Here is a 17,500-nt window from a genome sequence, read left to right as displayed (position 1 = left end):
GTTTTAGAGTTTAGACCCTGGTCAAAACAATGAAGTCATTTTCCTTTTTGAAAACACATGTTGTTCTTGTTATTATTATTAATATTATTATTATTATTATTATGAGGCTGACATGATCTCTCAGATATAACATGTCCGCTTATGAGCTGTCTCGTCTGTGTATATTGATTCCTGACCCGATGAATAACTGTAAACCCGGTGTTTCACAGGCTGGGCGTTGCATCAACGAGTGTAACGTCTATCCAATTGCGCATTAATCTTGGGCACATATACCAGCATTGATTACTTGGAGATGTTAAAGATTCCACGCTGCCTTTCACAAAGAATAGCCGATTGCTGCCGGCACCCTCACCAAATTTCAAATTATTAGCCCAACTAATCCAGTTGGAAAGACGATGGCAAACCATCCCGTGTATATCCTTGCCGAGGAAGCTGCTTCAGCAGTTCCCAACTCCTTGGAAAGGTTATGGGATTAATGCATTTGTTTTTGGGGTTGTTATTTTGTTTTGTTGTAACAATTTTGAGAGCTATCTTAATGCCAAAGTTGTATGACAAATTAATTTGGAAGCTTCTGGTTCTTTTATTGACCTGATTGGTAACCATAATGTGTTTGTTGATTATTTTTTATTTTTTTGCGTTTCTTTTTTGGGGTTACAATAACAAATGGCTGCTGTGCACTGTCATTGATAAATGGACGGAATATCATTAAATTATCCTTTACTGTGGTCATATATTAAATTAGAATAATCTGACTGTCATTTAGCAATGAAGAAAAGTAGCTGATAAAAATAAATTGATTCAAATTTTTAAAAAGGGCTCCATAATTATTTATAACTTGGTTATAATATTCTGTAAGCATGCAATTTGAACATTGTTTCTTGTTTGTTTTTTCCTTTCGTATGTCCAAGACTCGAGAAGTGGTGTGTACATACCACATACGAGGTGTGTTCAAAAAGTTTCCAACCTTAATTTTTCGTGCATAAACAAATGAAGCTAGGCAGGCGTGGTTTGGTGCACGTATGTAGGCGATCCTAATCCGTATGCGTGAATATTTTCCCGCCTGCAGAAGCTGTCAGTCGCCGACAGACCGCCGATGAGTGAGGAAGTGTAAGTGAGCGCCATTGGATTTTCGTTTTTGACAAAATGACGGATGACTGTGGTCTCATCGCCAGTGATCACTGTGTTGAAGAAGTTGGGATCGCTGTTCACAGTCTCCAGCATGTCCTGTGCGATCTCCAAACGGAGTTGCTTCTGCTCGATCATTAGCAGCTTTAGCACGAACTTCGCTGAGATTCTCCTTAAGCCCAAATCCTCAGTCACAATGGAATGAACGGATCCAATGCTGACGCCCGCCTCGTCTGCAAGTTCTCTGATCATGATTCGACGATCCTGCATCAGCAGGGTCCTCACTTGGTCAATGACGATCTCATTTCGGGATGTTGAGGGCCTACCAGAACGTGCTTCACTTTCCACTGATGTGCGACCATCTTTGAAGTGGTTGTACCACTCTTTTATCTGTGTGGTGCCCATTGCTTAGTTCCCGAAGGCCTGTTGAATCTTGCGGATCGTTTCCACTTGGGAATCGCCAAGCTTTACACAAAATTTGATGCAGTAGCGTTGTTCAAGTTTTTTCCGTCATTTTGTCAAAAACTAAAATCCGACGGCGCTCACTTACACTTCCTCACTCATCGGCGGTCTGTCGGCGACTGGCAGCTTCTGCATGCGGGAAAATATTCACGCATATGGATTAGGATCGCCTACATACGTGCATCAAACCACGCCTCCCTAGCTTCATTTGTTTATGCACGAAAAATTAAGGTTGGATACTTTTTGAACACACCTCGTTCGGCCGTCCGTATTTAAATCTAATCGAGATAACATTGGTGCTTTGCTGAGGGTATGCTCCCCGCTCAGGTAACGACGTGACCTCGAGTTAAATGGAATAATTAGACGGCGGACACTGGAACTCGTGGTTGACTGGGTGGCGTTTGTGATTCCAAAACAACCCACCGTACCATAACGTTAATTGTGAGCGGTGGCCCCAGGTCCGGCTCTACCGAGGACAACCGGGGATTAATCCACCTGAGTGACAAGCTGGTGTCTTTGTACCCGTGGCCGCAGCAACATATATATATATATATATATATATATATATATATATATATATATATATATATATATATATATATATATATATATATATACACACACATGTACAAATAAAAAAATGACCGTTTTTACAGCCATTTTTCCCTGCTGTGCAGGGGTTTTGGCTTTTTCTTGAGGCAATGTTTTATGGCCGGATGCCCTTCCTGACGCAACCCTGGTCGCCTCTTACGACGCACAGGGATATGGTACACCTATTCTAACCAGGGCATACACCGGGATCAGTACACTGGTACTCATTTTGCCGACCTCGGAAGGATGACAGGCTGAGTCAACCCCCTGGTGTTAATTCAGCAGCCAATGGGTCTTGAACTCAGGACCCTCAGATCCCAAGCCGCCACCCTAACCACTAGGCCAACACCAGGCTTGTATACACACATGTACACATGTGTATATATATATATATATATATATATATATATATATATATATATATATATATATATATATATATATATACATATATGTATACATGCAGCCGGGCGTAGTGGCGTGCGCCTTTAATCTGGCTACTCGGAGGCTTGGGTTGGTGGATCGCTTGAGGACGGGAGCTCTGCACTGGGCCGCGCTATGAGAGGGTGTAGGGCAGCCCGGAATCATGGCGAAACCCAATCCTTATCCCTGTGTCGTAAGAGGCGACCAGGGTTGCGTCAGGAAGGGCATCCTGCGTAAAACCTGTGCCAAATCAGTATGCGGATCATAACGGATGATCCGCTGTGACGAGCCCTAACGGGAGCAGCCGAAAGACGAACAACAACATACATATCTGTATACATGTAAATATATGTGTATATATATATATATATACAAATTTATTTATACATACATATATGTATATATATATATATATATATATATATATATATATATATATATATATATATATATATATATATATGCATACATACATACACACACGTATGCAAGTTTTTGCTTTATGTATGTGCATGGGATACGAAGCAGTGCAGATTGGCGAGCCTCAGGCTGATCGGCGGGCTTAAGCCTGGGGGTTAGTCCATGGCCCAGTGCAATTGGATTGATCCCAGGGATATAATCACAAGTAATTTTACATGCACATTACCCGTACACATGTTTTAGACCCAAACACAGTGGGTTAGACAGTTTGTTCTTCGTTTCGGTTCCGTTATCTGCTCGAGCGTGCATTAAACGCAAACAAATTTTTATCTCCAGAACATTCATTCGGACCATTCGGGGGACACATATTGCAAAGCAATTCTCCTTCTTGTTTGATCCTACTTTACTCAATTGCTCTTGTTTTTCTATGCAATGTAGTTATTACCTCCACCACCAAAGGTGAAGGAGGTTATATTTTCACCCCTCTCTGTCTGTTTGTGTGCAGGATATCTCAAAAGTTGTGTACGGATTCAGATGAAATTTGCTGGACAGGGTGGGTGTGTGACAAGGACGAACTGTTTAGATTTTGTTGAAGATCTGGATTCGGATCAGACTACCACATTTTTGAAGTGATTCTTCACCTTTAAGAGATAGGGCCCAAATCGATCGACAGCATGATGTCTCAAAAAGTTGTGAACGGATTCGGACGAAACTTGGTGGACTGGTTGAGTGTGTGATGACGAAATGATTCTCTTTTAGTGAAGATCCAAATCCTGATCCAGATCTGATAATTTTTTGGTGATTCTTCACCATTGAGAAGTGGGGCTAATCTAATATATAGCACGATCTCTCAAAAAGTTGTGCATGGATTTGGATGAAACTTGGTGGACTGGTTGGGTGTGTGACGACGACCAAATGATTCGATTTTGGTGAAGAATCAAATCCAGATCTGGACAGGAGAATTATTTAATTTTCATAGTGATTCTTCACCATTGAGAGATCGGGCCAAAAACAATATGTTGCATGATATTGCAAATATATATATATATATATATATATATATATATATATATATATATATATATATATATATATATATATATTGGGCCCGATATGGGCCGGGAAGGCGGTGGAAAAACTGAGAGGCGAGCAGGCGCCGGGAAGGCGGTGGTGAAACTGAGCGCCGAGGTGGCGCGATCGGTTTTTCGTGAAGAGCGAGCCGAAAGAAAGGCAAGGAATGGACTGCAATAGGTCTGTCTGCCATCGGCTGGAGGAGAAACTCGCGGTGCGTGTGGTCGGCGATCTGTAAGAGAGGAACGGCCTGAACCTGAGGGTCGAGTCTGCCATCTGCCGAGGGAGTAACTGAGCCTGAGTGTCGAATGGGGATTTCTGCTGTTCTCGTGGATTAGGCATTGCGTGGTGGAGGTAGGCATTCTATCGAGTGATGTAGTTTTTACCTGCGGCATGTTAGGTCTGCAGGAGCTATGTGTTGCTGTTGTTAGGGTTGTTGTTGGGTCTCAATTTTTGAAATGCGGACCCATTCGTCAGATTGCTGCCTGACCGCACCCACATTGGCTGCTTGACTCCACTCACCATGGCACCCAGACAAAATGATCTGGCTGCAATCTTGGTTTTCTGGTCAGCCGAACACTTTCGGCCTGTGGGCCTCTGCTGACCATACATTGCCCGGGTTTGTTTGTTTTTTGTGTCACAGGTTTTAACCACAGTGTGATCATTTCTCACTTGTTAAATTTATTCATGATTTTTCGACTTAAATTTTGGGGAGCTCGTACGCATCTCATTTACTGACATGTTATAAACTGTTCGCCATTCGCGGAGGTTTTCAGGAACATAACCCTCACGGACGTCAAGGTTTTACTGTATTGCAAGATATTTGTCAACATTTTTTTTATTCACACGAATAGTCCACAGAACAAAAAACACTCTATCCAGATTACAGTATCTGTGTTTACAGAAGTCTATCCATGTTTCAAATTTTCAACATGACGACACAAAATTTTGTTACCTTTCAATTGGCATGTTTTTCAGGCCCATGCTGAGCCATCCTGGTGTATTGACAGGAAGATGTTCATAATGTTTAATTGCTTCTGAGTTTGATAATGTACGCAGAAGATTGGTTTCGTCGCATATATATTTTGAGATTGTCTCACAAAACAAACGGATTCCATTGACACACCTGAGTGCTACTATCGCATTTGGTGGCAGTTTTGAACATCCTACCGTGGCCTGTGCATCATGTAATGCGGTGATCACAAACAACTCATCTTGTCTTGTCTTGCTCCACCCAATTCTCAGACTAGTTATGCTGTGATGTATTTCAGAGCTGTGACCTCTATGAACAAATTGCATTACCTTGTGTAACAGGGGATTATGTAAAGAGGTCATGGTTGGTTTCAAAGTTGTTTTTAAAAAGCTGCTTAAATGCACTGAATAATTTAGGTACATAATCATGACCAAAGGGCATTCTGATTTTGCTTCCAGGTGGTTACACACCGTCGGGGTTATAGGGCATGTTGGTTAAGACTATTTTCTTGGATTTCTGTGACTTGCTGGCTGTGGAAGAATTCCTGGTGTGTGCACTTGCACACACATTGAATTTTGATATGACATTTTGCGTAATTGAAGACTTTTTCATTTCTTCATTGTTGCACAAGATTCATGTTGGGTAGCAAGAGGAAAATCAACGGAATGATTTTCACCTGGGACGGACGGAGAAAGGGGAGGGTGGGCGGTGTCGTTTTGTAAATGTAGTTAAAATTATTTAACCGCACCTGCACTTGATGCATTCAATTTATTTATCGAATGGAGTGCAGGGTTATGCAACCATGTTTAGAGCATTGCCTTTTTTCACTGTCGTGTTCATCTTTCAATGAAGATTAGCCAATTCTGCCATTTCAGAGTACTGTTGCAGCTGGGAATAAAGAAAAAAAAATGCCTTTCCTTTCATACCAGCCAGGAATCTGGTGACATCCATCCTGCCTCGGTGGAATTCTCTGCCTTTCACGGTTCGACTTGGTTGACGTTTCTTGACACGCCCGTGGCTCTCTTTTGGGTGCTGTGCTACTTCAGCACAAATCTGGCGTTGTTTTTTTGAAAATTGGGGAACAGGTGCAAGGTCACTGTTGGAACGTCAGGCTTACCTTTAGTTTTGCTCTATTGGGAGCTTGTTATTTACTGGTCAGCTTGCTCTGCAACCAACTTCCTGTTCAGTTTTCTCACATTGCTATTTGCAGATCTGTTACTTGTGATGGTTGTGTGGAAAGAACACTGCGATCAGTGTGTATACATGACGTGTAATTTTCTCACTCTCCCGGAAGCTCCGCTTGTTGATTTTCCTGATGAAACCTGAAGACTGAGCTTGCCTGCTTGTCTTATTCATGTGTTTGGATGTCTATATATCTGTCTGTCTGTGTTTAAAATCGGGGGGAGAAGGTAAATTGAGGAAAAAGGGAAGGGAAGGGGAACGCTCAAGGAGCAAGGGGCTGAGGATGGTGGGGGTCAGGGGTGAAGAAATAGGGAGATCAGTTGGCTCGTGCTTTTACGGGACATATTTTAGAGGGGTGGTTGGTTAAGGTTAGGGTTCCCTAATTCTTCTATTTTCGCATGCATCATTTGGTGGTGATCCCAAAACAGGCTGCTCTAACTCTCCATCGTCATCCCCTTCACTCTGACCTCAAAGTAAAACCCCTCCTCTCCCTCCTGGTCTTCATTTATCATACCTCCCTACATCGCTTCTCATTTAATGCGAAACACAAGGCAAACTTCAATAACAGACATGTGATCTGACAATCATAATTTTTTTTTATTATTGGGTCAAAAATTTTCACCAGAAAATGATTTCTCTGGTCATGTCCTTATTTATTTATTCATTTATTTATTTATTTATTTATTTATTTATTTATTTACTTTGTGTGTGTGAATACCTTTACCGTATTACTACTGTATGCTGTGTGGTGCTCAGACTACACAAGTACATCACAAAACCGAAACCGTAACGCTCTTGGATTTAGGAAACCGATGTAGCTGCATTTTACCGGTGACAACTTGTAGATACAGCATTAACTCTGTAGATGTAATCACTTTAACCATTGGAGTCGGAGATTGGACGCTTGTCAGTGAGGGGCATCACGCTTCTTGATTAAAACCGTCGATGCTCGTTTGTTTGCAGCAGGCTCCACCGGTCCTTTCGATTGTGGGTTTGGATAACTGGCTGAGATGGCCATGCCTTTTGAATTTCTTTTTCTTTATGGTTGACAATGAGCTCCGATGTTCCTCATTTCAGGTATCTAAAACTATTGATCCTGTTTGCAAGTGTAATTGATTGATTTTCAAACCTATGATCGTTCCTGTTTGGATGTACTTCTTTTATTTACAAATTTGACACCAACCTGGAATGTGAGAGTTACTTGCAGGGTTTTAGTTACCAGAGGGGATGGGGGGGGGAGGGAGATTGGGTGGGGTGTTTTGCCACTTTTAAATCTTCATGGCAGCATGCACTTCTTCCACAACCCCACACCCCTCCCCACCCCTGTTTGTTTGTTTTATTTTTTTTATAAGATGCACTCCCACACATTTTGAATCTGCTGTAAAGGCCAAAATATCATCTCTGATTTCAACAGTAGTACTAGTTTTTATCACATGTGCGATTATTTTGTTTTGTACGCTGTTGCATACTTCTGATTATAATTTGGATCCGAGCTTTACCTCGTGTATGTGCCCATTTGAAACGTTCAATTTTTTTTTTTTTTTGATATTATTTTCCACTTGTGTTGCTTAAAATTATTCAAAATTCCTTTCATATGGGGTGAGGCCTGATTCGTACTACACTGCTGCTCAGCCTTGATCACAATTCTCCTCCACACTACCCTCCACCTCCACCTTTCTGACATGCCTCTTCACACAGTCCTCCCATCCTAACCAATGTCTACCCCTTCTCCTTCTGCATCACTCTTTCAATGTATCTCCTCCCTTAGTTCATCTATCCTCTTTCTATCCACCTTCTTAACTCCTGAAATCCTTGTACCCAGTAGTTCTCGCAAAGCTGCAGCCTCTGTTGTTGCTGCCACCATATCCATACCGTATAGGTATGTCGGCATTACACACAGGCTCAGGGCTTTAACTTTCAGCTTCCTTGATATCTTCCTGTCTGTCATGTCTCCCTCCACTTATCCATTGTTGCTTATCTATTATCTGTGTTGGAAAGTTAAATGTTTGCCTTTTTGGTCCAGTTGGATCATGATTTGTGTTTTTTTTTTTGTTGTGTTTCTCATCAGCATCCACTGAGAGCTTGTAGTGGCGTGGAAGAAGATAACTTGTTCTGTCAATGTAATGGTCAGGAATAAATAAAGAGAGCTGGTGGTGAATGGCTTAAGTTTGAATTCCTGGCATATTGTGCGGCAACTGCATATTAGTTATTACGAGCAGGGACTACCTGGTGCTGCCCGGCTTGGTGAGCTTTTCCCAGTGGTGGTTTCAGGATGTGTTGGACATTGAAAACCTATGGAGTTATTGGGCTCATGGTCATGGTGGTTAGCTTTTCCTATGTGACCGGTAGCAGCACTGCCTGACCCAACATCCCAATGTACACTTTATAGCAGCCTTTGGTGGCCTCAAAACGGACGGTGTCACCTTCAAATACGAAGGACAACCTTGACTTATAGAAATACACCGATTCTGGGACGATTAATCTATCCGTCATATGTTTTCTTTTTTGGGGAGGTGGGCCTCAATGGATGAAAACCCACTCATCAAGGAGAAGGAAGAGTCGGAATGAAAGAAACAGTGTTGGGTTGGTTTATACCAGCTGACTAGAGGTGGTATGACCACCAACCCTATCGGGACCTTAAATGGCTGGCCATTTTCCGTCTCTGGGGTGGGGTGCCAGGCATTGTTTTTTCCATGGATGGTTGCCTGTGTGGGTACAGGATTGTCTCCTATATGTGTCATCCATTAAAGAAATACTCCTGTGCTCACCTGGTAGAACCAGGGAACCGCTGGAAGGCGTGGATGACCTACAAAATATGTAGATTAGCCAATGGTTTGAACAAACTTGTGAAAGCACCATGCAGAGATGATTCCAACCAAGTTATATCCAAATTGGGTGAATACTTTTCGAGAAGAAATGAAAAGTAGCGATCCCGGAATTGTAATGACCTTTGACCTTTAAATTGACCTCTTTAAAATGCAATTTTTGATGGGATTTGCAAGACTTCAGGAGGCCTTGGTCCTCAGAAGTTCTACAAAGTTTGGTGAAAATTGGACTTTAGTTTTAGCATTCTGGATGGTGATGGTTGTGGTCAAGTTTCATCAAAATTGTGTGATAGTTTCAGAAAAGAAAGCAAATATCTATTTCCGGTTGGGGGGCGGGGGGGGGTGGTGTCAAACTTGACTCCACTTTGATCCCCCCTGTACAATCCCTGAGACCTGAATTTTTTTTAATGCCTTTAACAAACTTTGGTACATCACTGGTGATGAAGGTTATGGTCAAGTTTCATCTACATTGTGTACTTTCAAAGGAGAAAACAAATACCTATTTTGGGGGGGTCAAGTCCCCCTTGAATCCCCCTCAACCCCGATATTGTTAATGCCATGAGCAAACTTTGCTACATCACGGGTGATGAAGGTTGTGGTCATGTTTCATCAATATTGTGTGTGTGGTTTCAGAGAAGAAAGCAAATACATATTTTGGGGGATCAATCCTGGACCCTCTTTGACCCCCTTTGACCCTGATTTTTTTTTTTTAATTTATAATGCCGTGAACAAACTTTAGTCCGCAGGTGATGAAGGTTGTGGTAAAGTTTAACCAAAATTGTGTGCGTAGTTTCAGAGAAGAAAACAAATACATCTTTTCGGGGGTCAAGACCCCTCCTTAAATCCCCTTCGACCCCTGTGTTTTTAATGCCATGAGCAAACTTTGCTGCATCATTGGTGATGATGATTGCGGTCAAGTTTCATCGGAATTGTGTGTAGTTTTGGAGAAGAAGATCCGAGTGTTTACATACTGACTGACTGGCTGACTGACTGAAGGACACCACTCGATGCTAATACCTCACCTTAACCATGTTCCAGGTGAGTTAAAAACTGGAGCTTTACACATTGGATTGTTATTCAGGACCCTGAACATGTAATATACATGAAGAGGGGGAGTGAGTGAGTGAGTGAGTCGAGTGTGTTTAATAATTCCAACATTCTGCTGTGTTTTTCATGTTGTGCGATTTATTGTGGATACCTGTCGTAGCCACGGATGCCTCTTATTTGCTTATCAGGAAAAATATATTCTCTTACTGTGTCAGCACCTGAACTTTATGGTAGCAATAGTGGGTACATAATCTTTTCATTTGGAGAGGCAATCCATCTCGTGTTTTTAAGCAATTGTCTGCTAATAAGATTAGGTAGGCTCTTTTTGTGGTGGATAATTTTAAGCCACGAGCCAATAAATTTCACAATTCACCTCAAAGGGGGTGGACCACACCTAGCATATCTCGGAGGGTAAAGGGAGGGGGGGGTGTTGTATGTGTTGTGATTCACGTTTGAATATTTGATTCGTGTGATTTAGCCAGTTAGCCAGTCAGCTTGTTTGCCTGTTTTATTTATTTATTTGTTTAAACTGACCAAAAGCTCATTCATGAAGGAGCTTGTTCATTTTTTAATTGTCAGATAAGACCATGAGGAGACATCAGTGTACTTTAACATCAGTTACAAAGACATTTACAGGCATTGGGCAAATCAACGCGTATATTATGTATGAACCTTTTGGAATGATGCAGCATCATCACCAAATGTTGTGCGTCTGTGGCTTTACAAGATGTCCCATACATCTACAATCCCTGTTAATGCTGCTCCAACTGCACCCAGGTTTCTACTTGATAATGGATATTTTTCGCCAGTTTTTCTTTTGCAGTTTGACCTGAGAGGCTGCCGAAACCCGAAACGGACACTTAAATTAGGATACCTTCATTACCGTTGACAACCTTGAAGGATGCTCAAGCTGTGCAGGCTCATCATATCTCTTGTGAAGTAAATAATGTTCACTTACTGCAGCTCTTATATACACCTCCCTTGTAATGTGTTAGAATGGCCTCTCAGTCGACAGCTCGTGCCTGAAGAAATGGTAAAAGTAGTGGAATGTATCTTTTAAAATGAAGAACTATGATTAAGATTAACTTGGAATACACTGAAGTTTGAAGTCAAGGTGGGATTATACCAGGGCTCTATTTTAAGTTTTTTTACTGTTTGTAATGGTAATGGAAGAATGAAAGTTTGTGATTTTCATGTGAGTTTATTGTGCACTGATGACTTAGTATTGAATGCTAAAAGTGAAAAAGAAGCAAAAGAGATGTTTCAAAAATGGAAAAGCGCAATACAGAAGAAAAGTTTACGTATTTGCATTAATGAAATAGAAGATCATGGTGAGTGGCAAAGAAAGAGAAAGGAAAGAAAGCGGACAATGGCCTTGTTCAATATGCAGAAAAAGACTTTGAATGCAATTCATTTCAATGCAAGCAGTGTTATAGATAGTGTCACGAGAGATGCTGTGTGGTATCACTGGAAATTTGGTAAAAGAAGCTGAGATTTTCACAGGTAAAATATGTAAATATCTCTAATTTCAAGAAAAATATGAAGAACAAAAAGAAATACTCTTGAGTTCAGAATTTAATTCAGAAAAGGTCAAAGGTTTCTGCTACCTTGGAGACATCATCGAGGCATCAGGAGAGGCATAATTAGCTGTTCGGATCAATCATAAAATGAGCCTATAATAAGTGGGACAACTTTGTGGTATCACAGAAACATTCCATTATCTCTGAATAAGCACAAAAACATTCCATTAGGTTTGTCAGAGGACCTGGGTTTGATTCCTCGTCTGGGCCGATTATATATATATATATATATATATATATATATATATATATATATATATATATATATATATATATATATATATATATATATTTATGATTATGGGGCTAGATTTAAGGATTAAAGAAGGGAAGTTAGCATTGTATAGTGTAGCATGGTCCATGGACGAATAGAAGCATCTCGAAGGAATTAAGTTAGGGAATCTGTGAGCTTAAGTGTTACGTGTCACCACACGAGGAGTGGTGCAGTGTTAATTAGCCTCGGGAGTAAACATAAGTCCCCCAGTACTTGATTGCCCTCTGTGATTTTCTCTATGTTTTTATATTTCAAGTAAGGCCGTAAAGCTGGAAACACGTCCTTGAAATGACAACAGGAGAAGCCCCGCCTTCCCGGGTTTGGGGGCGAGTTAGCCACGCCCCGGAGGGGATATCGATCTCAGAAAGGAAGGAGCCGAAAAGAGAGGGGAAAAAGAGGAAGTTCCGACTGAATGGGACGAGGAAAGGGAGTGATCGAAGGCGCAGGAGAGGCAGGCGCATTTGGCACATGTGGAGTGTGGAAGGCTCCCGTCTGGTTCAGCAGAACATGCACACGAGGTCTGTGTGAAGACCGCACGAGGCAGGTTCCACCTTTAAAGATAGAGGAAGGCTGGGAGGTTTGGAGCCTTCATGTGGAAAGCTGCGAGAGAAGTGCCATGATGCACTCGTGTGCTCTGCGACAAGTGACGGCACCATTTTGTCTGCGTGTTCAAATGCTGGTGGAAGCGTTCCCCATTCCAAGTTCGATGAGGACCAGCCATGGGCCAGGCTGAGTACCAGGTAAAAAAAAAAATTAATATATATAAATATATGTATGTATATATATATATATATATATATATATATATATATATATATATTTACATCTACAATATATAGATACATATACATACATATATATATATATATATATATATATATATATATATACACATACATATATATATATATATATATATATATATATATATATATATATATATACAAATATATATACATATATATACCAATCGCAACCGCGTCGTCCACCGGACGGACAATTCAGTCGTGACCCTCCTGGAACTACCGCCAGGAGCCAGTCACGGGTGGGGGTTTAACCTCACCACGATCGTGCCAATTGCCCACCCGCACAGGATTGGGTTGCTCGCCAAATTCGACCTACCTAAGTACCTGCGCGAGTAGTCGACCGGGCGATCGTACCTCGCCGCAGGTCGGCCTTGGACACGAACCGCTTAAGCGGTCCGTTGCGTGCGACAGTGATAACAGAGCGGTGTTATCGCCGACCTCGACGGATCAGATTCTCTTCTTTACCCAGGTGTTCAAAACCCACTTCTAATTAATCCGCGATTCAAGATGGCACTTTCAAAAGGGAAAAAGACGACGAACAGGATACATTTCACACAAGGACATTTATTATAACACACGTATTCAGAAGCAAGGCAGTCATGCAATGTATAAGAAGCAAATAGAAAGCGTTACCACCGAATACGAGCAATGTACAGTCACTTCCACAGGTCTACTTATAGGGACACGGCGCAACAGCAGTCATACAAAAGCAAAGAAAAACCCTCCCCATAGGCAGGGAGGTAGACGGGTTCGTAAACCTTTATGGCACGGGACCTGGAGGACCGAACGAGTCCCGTGAGACCGGAGGATCTTACCCGCGCCCTCGTGGCGCGACGGTGGGCAGGTCGCGACGTCGACTCCCCACGGCCTTGCGTAGCCGCACCTGACCTCAGGCCCCTGGCGTGGTCAGCGAGCTCTCTCCGGCGTTGCTGCTGGTGCTTTCACGACCCACGACCAAACAAGGAAAGACTGAAGGGCAGAAGGGGCTTCAGGACCAGAGAGCGAACGGCGTCGACGACCCAGACAGAGAGCTCATGGACCAGAGAGAGAGAGTGAGTAAGCTCGACCCTGGCCACCAAGAGAGAGGAGCACTCGACCCCGACAGAGAGAGCATGACATCGACGACCCAGACAGAGAGAGAGAGAGCGCGAGCGAGCTCGACCCTGGCCACTAAGAGAGAGGAGCACTCGACCCCGACAGAGAGAGCTCCTGGACCTCACGTGCGGTCCGCCTTGTATAGCGCGGGGCTCCGCCCTTTGCTCCTCCCCGCTTTCGGCTCCACCTCCCTTCGAGAAGGTCCCCGAAAAGGGGTGTTCCCTCACCCCGACCGCCTCACGCTGTTCATCCACCAATCGGCGGCGAGCTGCCCTCCCCCTGCCTCCGTCACACTCCTCGGAAAAAAACAGGCAGGAAAAATCCGCGCGCCCATTGGAACTCTTTTGGTTCCCTTTTTCGTTCGACGGTTTTCAACGCGGCTTGTTGCTTGCGTGGAGGTTTGTTCAAAATAACAATAGCAAAAGAAAAACGGCTATCTCAAAGAGTCGCAGCCCGGTGAAAACGAAGAATCCCCTTTAAACAACGGTGGGGAACTATCTGCACATAAACTTAGCGTCATAACTGATCTAAGGATCCTTTATGGTGTTTTGCGAATTTCCACAGCCGTAACAATACATATACTGTACATATATATATATATATATATATATATATATATATATATATATATATATACATATATATATATACACAAACATATATATATATATATATATATATATATTTTTTTTTTCACATGTCGTATGTGTATTTTTCACATGTTGTCTCGAACTCACTACAAATTCAAAGAAAATGCTGTTTGCATGTTTGCAGGCTTGTGAGTGGAAAATTGAAGTTTACTGTGGTGACAGAAGTGGTGTTTATGCCATAATGGATGGAGAACCAGCTTTATGTGCAATTCAAATCTTCTCAATTTCCTTCTGTTTATCCTGCCACCATTCCTCCAATTACATGCTGTCAGACTTGAGCACGATACTTCAAAACATGAGTTCCCCTTTGATGGGAGTATGAGTCAGACATTCACAACTCATTCGTGTAACTTTTTACCGTATAAAACATCCTGAGCCCATGTGAGATGATGAAATTGGCAATGTCACTTTTAATCCGACCTTATTCTTCTGCTGATCTGCTGAATTTCCACTAAATTATATTTTGCAAAGTTTTTTGGAAAACATTTCTGCTCTTTATTCTTCACATAGTTGCACAATGGTGATTTGAAATGACACACCTTAAATAAAGCCAGACAAAGTGAACTCCTCAAGCATTGGTGACATTGATAAAAATACGAGTCAACTTCCAAATATTGGACAGCCTGAGAGCGTGGAGAAATTTAATTTGTGTGAGCTGAATGAGAGGGTATTGCATTTGCTTCTGGCAATTGAGCGTCCTACTTTCCTTCAGCTACTTTACAATTGCTCTATGAAGATCTTATGCTGAAATACTTCTTCCGAACTCTGAAGTTGACAGCACTTTTGATAGAATTGGGCGATTCAGATGTGTCTTTCCTTTTGAGCTTGGCATTTGCTTCAACTAAATGTGCACATTAGTTTGATGGTGTGAAGTGACGTGATGACTGCAGGACTAAAATGGGAGCAGCACAATTTCAGATGATCTATCACGAGTCTGAAAGACAAACTTGATATTAATTTGAAGAAGTCATGCTGATGGATGAATGTTGAAGAGGTGCCACAATAGAAAGGCAATTGTGAATAGACTGCTCCAATACTGTGGTTGTTTGAATATTAAAGTCACATGGTTTGGTAGCCATTTTGGTTTAAAGGAAAAAAATTGGGCATCGTTTTCTCCTACACTACTTCTCAATGAAAAATAATCTAGTGGGAAGGACAACAGGATGAACCGGGGGGGGGGGGCGGCGGTGAGGACGTGGGGGAGCAGGTGTGGATTGGAGTGAGAGTGAGGGGTTAAAGCACTCTATGCATGGGTAAATTTGTCTTCCTTTCCTTCTTCCCACCCAAAAGTTTTGGCAAATACGGCGACTAATTGGTCCGTTAGGGAAGCGACAGGTAGGCTTTATTAGTCATTTATAACCCTTATTATTTTACTTTAAAACAGTTTTATGCCATCGAATGCTCAACTTATTCATATCTTTGGAACAAACTCCCACACTCTTCAATCCCACTCTTCCCTCCAGGTCTTCAAAATAGCTGTTCGCCACTACCTCTTATCTTCCTCCATCCATAACCTCGATCTTTTCTACCTCTGTTAATCCACCCCAACCCCCCCCCCCCACTTCAAATTCCCTGCTTTCCTTCAAAGTCCCTGTAATGTCCATCTTGTTTACCCCGTGTTCCCCACCCCATCCCTCTCCCTTCCACAGATCTCCTCATGTCTCTTCCCCACTGTTTTCTGCTTCCCTTTCCCACCCCTCTTGTCTCCTGCTCCACTTGTTATATGTTCTGTGTGTTAGCTCTCATACGAGCCTTGACACTCCATATATTTACATATATGTATATATATATATATATATATATATATTTATGAATATTTCTATATATATTTATTTCTTTATTTATATATATTTATTTATATGCATGTATGCATATACAGCATATACATATATTCATGTACAGCTGAATATATATATATATATATATATATATATATATATATATATATATATATATATATATATATATATATATATATATATATATATATATATATACATACACAGCTCTGGAAAAAATTAAGACCACTGCAAAATTATCAGTTTTTCTGGTTTTACTATTTATAGGTATGTGTTTGAGTAAAATGAACATTTTTGTTTTATTCTATAAACTACTGACAACATTTCTCCCAAATTCCGAAGAAAAATATTGTCATTTCGAGCATTTATTTGCAGAAAATGACAACTGGTCAAAATAACAACAAAAATTCAGTGTTTTCAGACCTCAACTAATACAAACAAAACAAGTTCATATTCATTTTTACACAACACAATACTAATGTCAACTTAGGGAGAGTTCAGAAATCAATATTTTGTGGAATAACCCTGATTTTCAATCACAGCTTTCATGCATGTTGACATGCTCTCCACCAGTCTTTCACATTGCTGTTGGGTGAATTTATGCCACTCCTGGCGCAAAAATTCAAGCAGCTCGTCTTTGTTTGATGGCTTGTGACCATCCATATTCCTATTGATCATATTCCAGAGGTTTTCAATGGGGTTCAGGTCTGGAGATTGGGCTGGCCATGACAGGGTCTTGATCTGATGGTCCTCCATCCACACCTTGATTGACCTGGCTGTGTGGCATGGAGCATTGTCCTGCTGGAAAAACCAATCCTCAGAGTTGGGGAACATTGTCAGAGCAGAAGGAAGCAAGTGTTCTTCTAGGACAACCTTGTACGTGGCTTGATTCATGAGTCCTTCACAAAGACAAATCTGCCTGATTCCAGCCTTGCTGAAGCACCCCCAGATCATCACCGATCCTCCACCAAATTTCACAGTGGGTGCGAGACACTGTGGCTTGTCGGCCTCTCCAGGTCTCTGTCTAACCATTAGACGACCACGTGTTGGGCGAAGCTGAAAATTGGACTCATCAGAGAAGATGACCTTACTCCAATCCTCTACGGTCCAATCCTTATGGTCTTTTGCAAACCTCAGCCTGGCTCTTCTTTGCTTCTCATTGATTAAGGGCTTTTTT

The 17,500-nt window shown here is 41.7% G+C and overlaps 1 protein-coding gene and 1 pseudogene across 11 annotated transcripts in view; both read left to right on the top strand.

The window, feature by feature from the left end:
* The window catches only part of BIRC6 (baculoviral IAP repeat containing 6), a 443,632-nt gene that overhangs the window by 308,242 nt on the left and 117,890 nt on the right, over nt 1-17,500 (top strand). The gene's annotated exons all lie outside the window — the stretch shown is intronic.
* On the top strand, nt 2,644-2,784 carry LOC147023069 (signal recognition particle RNA; annotated as a pseudogene).

This window comes from Eptatretus burgeri, chromosome 7 (assembly GCF_056783735.1).
Source record: "Eptatretus burgeri isolate ZD-2024b chromosome 7, Ebu_testis_v1, whole genome shotgun sequence".
Lineage (NCBI taxonomy): Eukaryota > Metazoa > Chordata > Myxini > Myxiniformes > Myxinidae > Eptatretus > Eptatretus burgeri.
Note: the sequence above shows the minus strand (reverse complement) of the source record. Positions and strands in the feature narration are given on the sequence as shown.